Raw genomic sequence first — 12284 nt, 5'->3', positions numbered from 1 at the left:
CTGTACCTCATTGGAAGAATCCAGAAACATCCGGTTCTCAGGGATACAGTATTTTCAACCTAGCTTACTTTTCCCCTGTAAACTGGATGTGGCGACCCCGGTCAGGCATTTCTTTTACGCCTGCTACATTAGTTTAGCTTTATCCTGACACCCAGGACATAGGAGAGAAAATCAAATCAAGGTATGGACTAACTATCAGGTATGAAGGGAAGACCCAGATGCAGACCACGTCGGATAAACAATAGTTTGATGTTCCAAACAGGGGCAGGCAATAGACAGGTCAAGGCAGGCAGGGGTCAGAAAACCCGAGGTGGGGCAACAGTACCGGAGGGCAGGCAGGCTCAGGGTAAGGCAGAGATTGGTAATCCAGAGGGTGGCAGAGGAACCGGTCAGCAGGCAGGCTTAGTGCCAGGCAGAGTGGTCAGGCAGGCGGGGTCAAGACAGGCAAGCAGGAGCTGAGCCACAGAACACTGGTTGACTTGAACAAACAAGACGAACTGGCACAGACAGACAGAAAACACAGGTATAAATACACTGGATAATGGGGAAGATGGGCAACACCTGGAGTGGGGTGGAGCAGCCCCCTATCTACATTGACGGGACAGTAGTGGAGAGGGTGGAAAGTTTTAAGTTCCTCGGCGTACACATCACGGACAAACTGAAATGGACAATCGATGCACAATCGAGAGCATCCTGTCGGGCTGTATCACCACCTGGTACGGCAACTGCTCCGCCCATAACCGTAAGGCTCTCCAGAGGGTAGTGAGGTCTGCACAATGCATCACCGGGTGCAAACTACCTGCCCTCCAGGACACCTACACCACCCGATGTCACAGGAAGGCCAAAAAGATAATCAAGGACAACAACCACCCTAGCCACTGCCTGTTCACCCCACTATCATCCAGAAGGTGAGGTCAGTACAGGTTAGAGGTCGACCGATTATGATTTTTCAACGCCGATACCGATTATTCGAGGACCCAAAAAAAGCAGATACCGATCAAATCGGCCGATTTTTAAAAATGTATATATATATACACACATTTTTGTAATAATGACAATTGCAACAATACTGAATGAACAATGAACACTTTTATTTTAACTTAATATAATACATGTTATGGGCTTTTGGATGGGGGTTCTTAAGGTGATTCCACAGGTTGGTGGTATTTTTTGATTTAGCCATTGCTGACCCCATGCTTACATCTTTATCACAAATAAGACACCTTGCTTTCCCTGGTGCCAATTCCATGTAATAGTCCCACAATGGTGCTCTGCTTTTGTCTGTCATCTGTAAAACACACACACAGCTCTGAAGTGACAATGATACTGAAGAGTCTGCTTGGGAGACAAATACTCTCAACTGTTTGAATAAAAATAGAGTTTAAGTTACCTGTGATGAATGTTGAAAACAAAAACTGTCATTTCTATATGCAGGAAATCCTATTCTAATAACGGACATGGTAAGAATTGACTAACAAAGTGCGAGTCATAATTCCCATGACACCTTCTAGCAAAATCTGAAAAGCGGTTCCTTCATTCATTTTTTCCATAGGATATTTTCAGATTCACTTAAAATAAGGTCTGTGTTTCCTGTAGGCTTACACCAGCTTGCCAATTTTATAGCTGTGTAGATATCCATAGGAAAAGGTAACTCTGATCAATATTGGCTAAATATAAGCAAAGTTTTGTAAATTTTTTAAAAGTGGATTTATGATTTTTTTTGGGACAAACGTTACCTTATCCTAGTGAGATTTACACTGGTATCAAAACGCCAAGGCGTTTTTGGTCTTGGCCATAGTGGACTTTGGAGTGTGACTGTTTGAGGTTGTGCTTACCTATTGCAGATTCAGTCTTCCCAGCCTGGTGCAGGTCTACAATTTTGTTTCTGGTGTCCTTTGACAGCTCTTTGGTCTTGGCCATAGTGGAGTTTGGAGTATGACTGTTTGAGGTTGTGGACAGGTGTCTTTTATACTGATAACAAGTTCAAACAGGTGCCATTAATACAGGTAATGAGTGGAGGACAGAGGAGCCTCTTAAAGAAGAAGTTACAGGTCTGTGAGAGCCAGAAATCTTGCTTGTTTGTAGGTGACCAAATACTTATTTTCCACCATAATTTGCAAATAAATTCATAAAAAATCCTACAATGTGATTTTCTGGATTTCTTTCCTCATTTTGTCTGTCATAGTTGAAGTGTACCTATGATGAAAATTACAGGCCTCTCTCGTCTTTTTAAGTGGGAGAACTTGCACAATTGGTGGCTGACTAAATACTTTTTTGCCCCACTGTACCTTTGACTATTACGAGCCTGCTGCTGCCTACCACCCCTCAGTCAGACTGCTCTATCAAATATCAAATCATAGACTTAACTATAATAAACACACAGAAATACTAGCCTTAGGTCAAATCCGGAAACTATCACCTCGAAAACAAAACGTTTATTCCGTTCCGTATTTTATCTAACGGGTGGCATCCATGAGTCTAAATATTCCTGTTACATTGCACAACCTTCAATGTTATGTCGTAATTACGTAAAATTCTGGCAAAGAGCCAGGCGGCCCAAACTGTTGCATATACCCTGACTCTGCGTGCAATGAACGCAAGAGAAGTGACACAATTTCACCCGGTTAATATTGCCTGCAAACCTGGATTTCTTTTAGCTAAATATGCAGGTTTCAAAATATATACTTGTGTTTTGATTTTAAGAAAGGCATTGATGTTTATGGTTAAGTACACATTGGTGCAACGACAGTCGTTTATTGATAGTTTTTTACAAGATTACGTTTAATGCTAGCTAGCAACTTACCTTGGCTTACTGCATTCGCGTAACAGGCGGGCTCCTCGTGAGGCAGGTGGTTAGAGTGTTGGACTAGTTAACTGTAAGGCTGCAAAATTGGATCCCCCGAGCTGACAAGGTCAAAATCTGTCTTTCTGCCTCGTTCCTAGGCTGTCATTGAAAGTAAGAATGTGTTCTTAACTGACTTGCATAGTTACATAAAGATTAAATAAAGGTGTAAAAATAAAAAAAGGCAAAATTGGCGCCCAAAAATACAGATTTCCGATTGTTATGAAAACTTGAAATCGGTCCTAATTAATCGGCCATTCCGATTAATCGGTCGACCTCTAGTATAGGTGCATCAAAGCGGGGACAGAGAGGCTGAAAAACAGCTTCTATCTCAAGGCCATCAGACTGTTAAACAGCCATCACTAACATTGAGTGGCTGCTGCCAACATACTGACTCAACTCTAGCCACTTTAATAATAGCAACATTGATGTAATCAATTTATCACTAGCCACTTTATATAATGCTTACATACCCTACATTACTCATCTCATATGTATATACTGTACTCTATACCATCTACTGCATCTTGCCATCTTGATGTAATGTATCACTAGCCACTAAATAATGCCACTTTATATAATGTTTTCATACCCTACATTACTCATCTCATATGTATATACTGTACTCTATACCATCTACTGCATCCCGCCTATGCCGCTCGGACATCACTCATTCATATATTTTTATGTACATATTCGTATTCATTCCTTTACACTTGTGTGTATAAGGTAGTTGTTGTGAAATTGTTAGGTTATATCACTTGTTAGATACTACTGCATGGTCGGAACTAGAAGCACAAGCATTTCGCTACACTCGCATTAACATCTGCTAACCATGTGTAAGTGACAAATAAATTTGATTTGATTTAACATTGAAACGCTTACTTATGGGCCCTTCCCAACAATGCAGAGAAAGAAAATAGAGAAATAAGTAAAACACGTAGTAATAAATACACAATTAGTAATGATAACTTGCCTATATACAAGTGGTACAAATACCGAGTCGATGTGCAGGGGTACGAGGTAATTGAGGTAGATATGTACATATACTAGGGATAAAGTGACAGATAGTAGACAGTAGCAGTGTATGTGATGAGTCTAAAAGAGTTTGTGAAAAAAGGGTTAATGCATATAGTCCGGGTAGATATTTGGTTAGTTAGTTAACTACCTATATAGCAGTTTTATTGCTTGGGGGTAGAAGCTGTTCAGGGTCCTGTTGGTTCCAGACTTGGTGCATCGGTACTGCTTGCCGTGCTGTGGCAGAGAGAACAGTCTATGACTTGCGTGGCTAGTCTTTGACAATTTTTAGGGCCTTCCTCTGACACGACTAGTATAGAGGTCCTGGATGGCAAGGAGCTCGGCCCCAACGATGTACTGGGCCATCCGCACTACCCTCTGTAGCATCTTGTGGTCGGATGCCAAGCAGTTTCCATAGCAAGCGGTGATGCAGCCAGTCAATATGCTCTCAATGGTGCAGCGGTAGAACCTTTTGAGTATCTGAGGGTCTATGCAAAATCGTTTCTGTCTCCTGCGGGGGAAGAGGCATTGTCATGCCCTCTTCATGACTATGTTGGTGTGTTTGGACCATAATAGATCCTTAGTGATGTGGAAACCGAAGAACTTAACGCTCTCTACCCACTTCACTACAGCCCTGTCGATGTGAATGGGGACGGGCTGGGCCCTCCGTTTCCTGTAGTCCACGATCAGCTCCTTTGTCTTGCTGACATTGAGGGAGAGGTTGTTGTCCTGGCACCACACTGCCAGGTCTCTGACCTCCTCCTTCTGCCCCTGAACAGGCAGTTAACCCACTGTTCCTAGGCCGTCATTGAAAATAAGAATTTGTTCTTAACTGACTTGCCTAGTTAAATAAAGGTAAAATAAAAATTATAGGTTGTCTCATCGTCGTCAGTGATCAGGCCCACCAACATCGTGTCTCGGCAAATTTAATGATGGTGTTGGAGTTGTGCTTGGCCATGCAGTCGTGGGTGAACTTGGAGTACAGGAGGGGACTAAGCACACACCCCTGAGGGGCCCCCGTGTTGAGGATCAGCATGGCGGATGTGTTGCTGCCTACTCTCACAATCTAGGGGTGTCCTGTCAGGAAATCAAGGATCCAGTTGCAGAGGGAGGTTTTCAGTCCCAGGATCCTTAGCTTAGTGATGAACTTAGAGGGCATTATGGTGTTGAACTCTGAGCTGTAGTCAATGAACAACATTGTCATGTACTGTAGGTGTTCCTTTTGTCCAAGTGGGAAAGGGCAGTATTGTTGGGGCAGTATGCGAATTGCAGTGGGTCCAGGGTGTCTGGGATGATGGTATTGATGTGAGCCATGTCCAGCCTTTCAAAGCATTTCATGGCTACATATGTGAGTGCTACGGGGTGATTTCATTAAGAGAGGTTCCTGAGTACGCGTCTTGGTAATCTGTCTGGCTCTGAGGCCTTGTTAATGTTAAGCTGTTTAAAGGTCTTACTCACATCGGCTACGGAGAGCGTGATCACACAGTCGTCCGGAACAGCTGGTGCTCTCACGCATGGTTCAATGTTGGTTGCCTCGAAGCGAGCATTGAAGGCATTTAGCATATCTGGTTGGCTCGCAGCACTGGGCAGCTCCTCGCGACTAGGTTTCCCTATAATGTAATCCATTATAGTTTGCAAGTCCTGCCACATTTGCAGTATGATTCGATCTTAGTCCTGTATTGACACTTTGCATGTTTGATGGTTTGTCGGAGGGCATAGTGGGATTTCGTATAAGTGTCTCGCTCCTTGAAAGCGGCAGCTCTAACCTTTCGCTCAGTGCGGATGTTGCCTGTAATCCATGACTTCTGGTTTGGATATGTACGCACGGTCACTGTGGGGATGGCATTGTCAATGCACTTGTTAATGAAGCCGGTGACTGATTTGGTAAACTCCTCAATGCCATTGGAGGAGTTCTGGAGCATATTCCAGTCTGTGCTAGTGAAACAGTCCTGTAGCTTAGCATCCTCACCCAAATAGAGGGTAAAGGAGAGCTTTGTATGCATCTCTGTGTGTGGAGGTGATCTAGAGTTTTTTTCACCTCTAGTTGCACAGGTGACATGCCGGTAGAAATTAGGTCAAACTGATTTCAGTTTTCCTGCATTAAAATCACCGGCCACTAGGAGCACTGCCTCTGGATGTGCATTTTCTTGTTTGCTTATGGCCCTATACAGCTTGTTGTGTGCGGTCTTCGTGCCAGTATCAATTTGTGGTGGTAAATAGATGGCTACAAAAAATAAATAGTATGATCTACAGCTTATCATGAGGTATTCTAGCTCAGGCGAGCAGAACCTTGAGACTTCCTTCATATTAGATATTGTGCACCAGCTGTTGTTAACAAAGACACACACCACCCCCTTGAGTTTACCCGATGCTAACGTTCTGTCCTTCCGATGGATGGTATACAGAAGATGGCCCTATTTGGTAAAAGACCAAGTCCATATTATGGCAAGAACAGCTCAAATAAGCAAAGAGAAAAAACAGTCCATCATTACTTTAAGACATGAAGGTCAGTCAATACAGAACATTTCAAGAACTTTGAAAGTGTCTTCAATTGCAGTCGCAAAAACCATCAGGCACTACGATGAAACTGGTTCTCATGAGGACCGCCACAGGAAAGGAAGACCCAGAGTTACTGCAGATGATAAGTTCATTAGAGCTACCAGCCTCAGAAATCGCAGCCCAAATAAATGCTTCACAGAGTTCAAGTAACAGACACATCTCAACATCAACTGTTCAGAGGAGACTGCGAGAATCTGGCCTTCATGGTCAAATTGCTGCAAAGAAACCACTACCAAAGGACACCAATAAGAAGAAGAGACTTGCTTGGGCCAAGAAACACGACGAATGGACATTAGACATTAGACTTTGGTCTGATGAGTCCAAATTTGAGATTTTTGGTTTTAACCACCGTGTCTTTGTGAGACGCAACGGTAGGTAAACGGATGATCACCACGTGTGTGGTTCCCACCGTGAAGCATGGATGAGGAGATGTAATGGTTTGGGGGTGCTTTGCTGGTGACACTGTCGGTGATGTATTTAGAATTCAAGGCACACCAACATGGCTACCACAGCATTCTGCAGCGATACGCCATCCCATCTGGTTTGAGCTGAGTGGGACTATAATTTGTTTTTCAACAGGACAATGACCCAACACACCTCCAGACTTTGTAAGGGCTATTTAACCAAGAAGGAGAGTGATGGAGTGCTGCATCAGATGACCTGGCCTCCACAATCACCCGAGCTCAACCCAGTTGAGATGGTTTGGGATGAGTTGGATCACAGAGTGAAGGAAAAGCAGCCAACAAGTGCTCAGCACATGTGGGAACTCCTTTAAGACTGTTGGAAAAGCAATCCAGGTAAAGCTGGTTGAGAGAATGCCAAGAGTGTGCAAAGCTGTCATCAAGGCAAAGGGTGGCTACTTTGAAGAATCTAAAATATATTTGGTTTCTTTAACAAGTTTTTGGTTACTATATGATTCCACATGTGTTATTTCATAGTCATATTTCATGTCTTCACTATTATTCCACAATGTAGAAAATAGTGAAGAATAAAGAAAACCCCTTTTTGAGTAGGTGTGTCCAAACTTTTGACTGGTACTGCACATATTACGTCGCCTAACCTGTACCCCTGCACATTGACTCGGTAACTTCAACAGCCAAGACAGGGTGGTGACCCTACTGTTGAAGACTACCAGAAAGCGGACACCGTCATCTTCAAGAGAGCCAAGCGAGAGAGTTTACCAGATGAGCTCCGTCTCCTGAAAGATGGTAAGCCTGTCCCTTCCAGCAGTCGTCTATTTAGTTTGTCACCTGAGCTTGACAAGTCCAGAGAGCTCATCCGAGTTGGTGGTAGACTAGGTTGTGCCGAAGATCTAGAACATTCTACAGTTCATCCCATCGTCCTCAATCCTGGTCATCCATCCACTAGACTCCTTATCCAAGATCACGACAGCCATCTGTGCCATCCAGGCCCTGAGAGGGTGTTTGCAGAGATCCGCCACATCCTTTGGGTCCTCTGCGGGCGGGAAGCCATCCGTCGATTCCAGCACACCTGCAAAGAATGCCGTAGATGTAAATCCAGACCTGCTGTCCCCAAGATGGCTGACCTGCCAGCTGCACGCCTGCGCCTCTTTAAGCCAGCCTTCCACTCCACGGGCATGGACTACTTCGGGCCCTTAACTGGTCTCACCACGAGGGGTGTATATGATGGGTGTATACTTGGACCTCCTGACCGACATCAATGCCGACTCCTTTCTGATGGCCCTTAGAAGAGTCATCACCCGCCGAGGGACACCGGCTGAGCTGTTCTCTGACCAGGGAACAAACTTCTGGGGAGGTGAGAAGGAGCTGCGCGAGGCCTTCACTCATTTGTCTACCAACCTGCAAGAGCAGCTTGCAAAAACCGAAGATTGCCTTTCACTTCAACCCTCCTGCAGCACTGCACTTCGGTGGAGTTTGGGAGAGAGAGATTCGTTCCGTTAAGACTGCCCTCTACACTACTGTGGGTGCCCAGTCAGTGACCGAAGAAGTGCTCAGAACTGTCCTCATTGAAGTGGAGGTTATCCTGAAATCGAAGCCCTTGGGCTATGTGTCCACCATTATGGCAGACCTGGACCCCGTGACCCCTAAGCTCCTGTTGATGGGGCGGCCAGACGGATCCCTGCCACAACTGGTGTACACAGTGACTGAGCTCCTCAGCAGACATCGATGGAGACATTGCCAGATCCTGACAGATCACTTCTGGTCCAGCTACATCAGGCACTACCTACCCAGCCTGCAAGCCCGCCAGAAGTGTCATGCCATCCCTGACAACCTCAAAAGGGATATGGTGGTAATGTTGGTGGAACCCAGCTTCTGAGGGCCCTCTGGCCAATCGGACGTGTCATTAAAGTTCACTCAAGCGCAGATGGTCATGTGAGGTCTGCCGAGGTCAAGATCAAGGACAGAACATACACCTGTCCTGTTGCCCGGCTGGTAGTCCTCTCAGCTCTCCCGGACAGAGAAGACAACAACAGTACTCCTGCCGTAACCACGCTCAAGAACCCTTAGCCTATCTCAGAACCAAATTGACGTCGCAATTTGGGGTGGTTATACAAAAGACTATTGAGAGTAAATATTAGTTCATCATAGGAGAGCTGTAGCTCTGCTCACTGGTGATGTGGAGCAGAGCATGCTGGGCGATCTCTAATTGAGGAGAAGGACATAATTAGAGAAAGTACACAAGCCAAGTGATAAGTTCCAGCCATCTCCTGTGAGTTCATATTTCTTACTATTCATGTGGAACGCACTCCTTTGTTGTGCTAATTAGTGTGTTTACCTGTAAGCTTTCTAACCCTGTTGTTTCTGTCATCTAATTTCAGACATTTATTATTTCATTGTATAGTATAATGTCCACCAGTGTCTAGTCTACAGTATAGATTGTGGGTATTTTGTTAGCAATGAGCCTTGTGGATGTAGCTATAAACATTCAAGTTCATGCTGTTGTGTGAGGATGACGTTGCTGCTCAGTAGTGCTGTGTAGTTGCACTCCTCTGATCAATCATTAGTGAAGTCACAGCCATGTTGTTCGGTTGTATTGCCCTGTGCAGCAGATAACCTATCGTAGCCATATTACTTATAGCTTATGTAATTGTGGGTTGTACTAAGCTTATACCTGCCATTTACTATTGTATTTAATTTCCCTCTTTTCAGAACCACACAAACTCTTAGTGAACACAAGTGTCAAGCCATACACTGTGCTGTGCCGTTCCCGCTCTATGTGAATCAGAGTCATTAAACTACCTCAACTGGAATCTTCTGTCATCTGTGCCCTGAGAGAGAACCTGAGAGAGAACACATAGTACTAAGAAAACGATAAGAATATACAGTCCAACAGATTCTCCACTACATGCAGCCCAAGGAGATGTGTGTGTGTCTCTGTGGCTGCTTGGAAAAGACATTTGATCCCTCCTCACATGGTGGGCACTCAACCATGTGATTCCGCCAGCCCCATCGACGTTCATTTTAATTTTTTATTTTTATTTCACCTTTATTTAACCAGGTAGGCTAGTTGAGAACAAGTTCTCATTTGCAACTGCGACCTGGCCAAGATAAAGCATAGCAGTGTGAGCAGACAACACAGAGTTACACATGGAGTAAACAATTAACAAGTCAATAACACAGTAGAAAACAAAGGGGGAGTCTATATACAATGTGTGCAAAAGGCATGAGGAGGTAGGCGAATAATTACAATTTTGCAGATTAACACTGGAGTGATAAATGATCAGATGGTCATGTACAGGTAGAGATATTGGTGTGCAAAAGAGCAGAAAAGTAAAGAAATAAAAACAGTATGGGGATGAGGTAGGTAAAAAAGGGTGGGCTATTTACCAATAGACTATGTACAGCTGCAGCGATCGGTTAGCTGCTCAGATAGCGGATGTTTGAAGTTGGTGAGGGAGATAAAAGTCTCCAACTTCAGCGATGTTCATGTACCACACAGTGCACAGTTGGTCATACGACATCCAGTCTGTCATCAAGCTATGTCAGTACTACTACTCCTAATCTCCATAAAGGCCTCTTATACCAAACAGCACATCTGCAGACCTCCAATATTCTGATTTGCATAAAGCTCAAAGGCCTTGGTTGTCATGTACCCTTACTGGGTTTCTCTCACACAAGCTTGAGGACAAGTGTTGTCAAAGCCACAGTCAGCACATCAACTGAAAGAGAGAGGGGGAAGGTAGTTGAGGCAGGGGTAGACTGAAGGGCAGGCAATGTGTCCATTACTAGGGGTCAGCACTATAGGGTACATCTGTCCTTCAGCATATGGTAGAATATCGCCCCGCAGCCTCACACCACCCATGTCTTCACAACACAGAGACAATACATAAACAAAGGGGAGGGGAGAAACTGGTATTGCCTGGATGTCTGAGAGGCATGTGCTGGGCCAAATGACTGGGCTGTAACATTTATTTTGAACCTTTATTTAACTAGGCAAGTCAGTTAAGAACAAATTATTATTTACACTGACACAATCAGTAGTGTGTGTGCATTTGTGCTGTGTGTGTGTAAAGCTACGAGAGCTCACATCAGAATTACACCTAGGTGGTGTAAAGAATGGAAGATCTTATGTGCCAATTCACTGTACAATTCCACCACTAAGGGGTAATGTTTACTGTATCCATATGTACTATAAACATGAAAGAAGCACATAAAATACAAGGAAAAGCACACACTCAAGTTTGACATATATTTATTGTATAATATATACAAAGGCTCTAGATTTGTTTTAAGGTGATCAAATTGAAGGTATCAGAAATACATTGACAGGTAAGCTACTGTAGGTCCTTGATCAGTCTGAGTGTGTACAGGATGGAGTCCTTCCACATTCCCCATCCTACACAAACAAGAGGGTCCCCCTTTTATGGTTCATCTTCATTAGCTGGACAGGAAAGACAATGAACTCCAGGAATCTTCAATATTTCAACCATTCATATACTCAGTGCAGGTACTTCCATGTACAATAGAGAAAAGGAAACTGGTGTGAATGTTGAGCAGCATGGTTTTCTTCCCTCAGTGTCCCCCTGCTGGCTTGAAGTACAGTTATGTAGCAGATGAAGGACGCTACACATACACACACTACAGCACCAGAAGTATGTGGACACCTGCTCGTCGAACATCTCATTCCAAAATCATGGGCATTAATATGGAGTTGGTCCCCCTTTGCTGCTCTAACAGCCTCCACTCCATTCTGGAAAGGCTTCCCACTAGATGTTGGAACATTGCTGCGGGGATTTGCGTCCATTCAGCCACAAGAGCCTTTGTGAGGTCAGGCACTAAAGTTGGGCAATTTGGCCTGGCTCGCAGTCGGCGTTCCAATTCATCCCAAAGGTGTTCGATGGGGTTGAGGTCAGGGCTCTGTGCAGGCCAGACAAGTTCTTCCACAACAATCTTGACAAACCATTTCTGTATGGACCTCGCTTTGTGGACACCTGCATTGTCATGCTGAAATGGTAAAGGGCCTTCCCCAAACTGTTGGAAGCCCAGAATCGTCTAGAATGTCATTGCATGCTATAGCTTTAAGATTTCCCTTCACTAGAACTAAGGGACCTACCCCGAACCATGAAAAACAGCCCCAGACCATCATTCCTCCTCATTCCTCACCACTGCTCCAGAGTTCAATGCCGGTGAGCTTTACACCACTCCAGCCGATGCTTAGCATTGCACATGGTGATCGTGCAGCTGCTCAGCCATGGAAAGCCATTTCATGAAGAACCCGATGAACAGTTCTTGTGCTGACAAGGCTTCCAGAGGCATGTTGGAACTCGGTAGTGAGTATTGCAACCAAGGACAGACGATTTGTTTGCACTACGCACTTCAGCGGTTCAATTCTGTGAGCTTGTGTGGCCTCCCACTTCGTGGCTGAGCCGTTGTTTCTAAATTAC

This window comes from Oncorhynchus kisutch, linkage group LG11 (assembly GCF_002021735.2).
Source record: "Oncorhynchus kisutch isolate 150728-3 linkage group LG11, Okis_V2, whole genome shotgun sequence".
NCBI lineage: Eukaryota > Metazoa > Chordata > Actinopteri > Salmoniformes > Salmonidae > Oncorhynchus > Oncorhynchus kisutch.
This window is presented reverse-complemented; position numbering follows the sequence as displayed.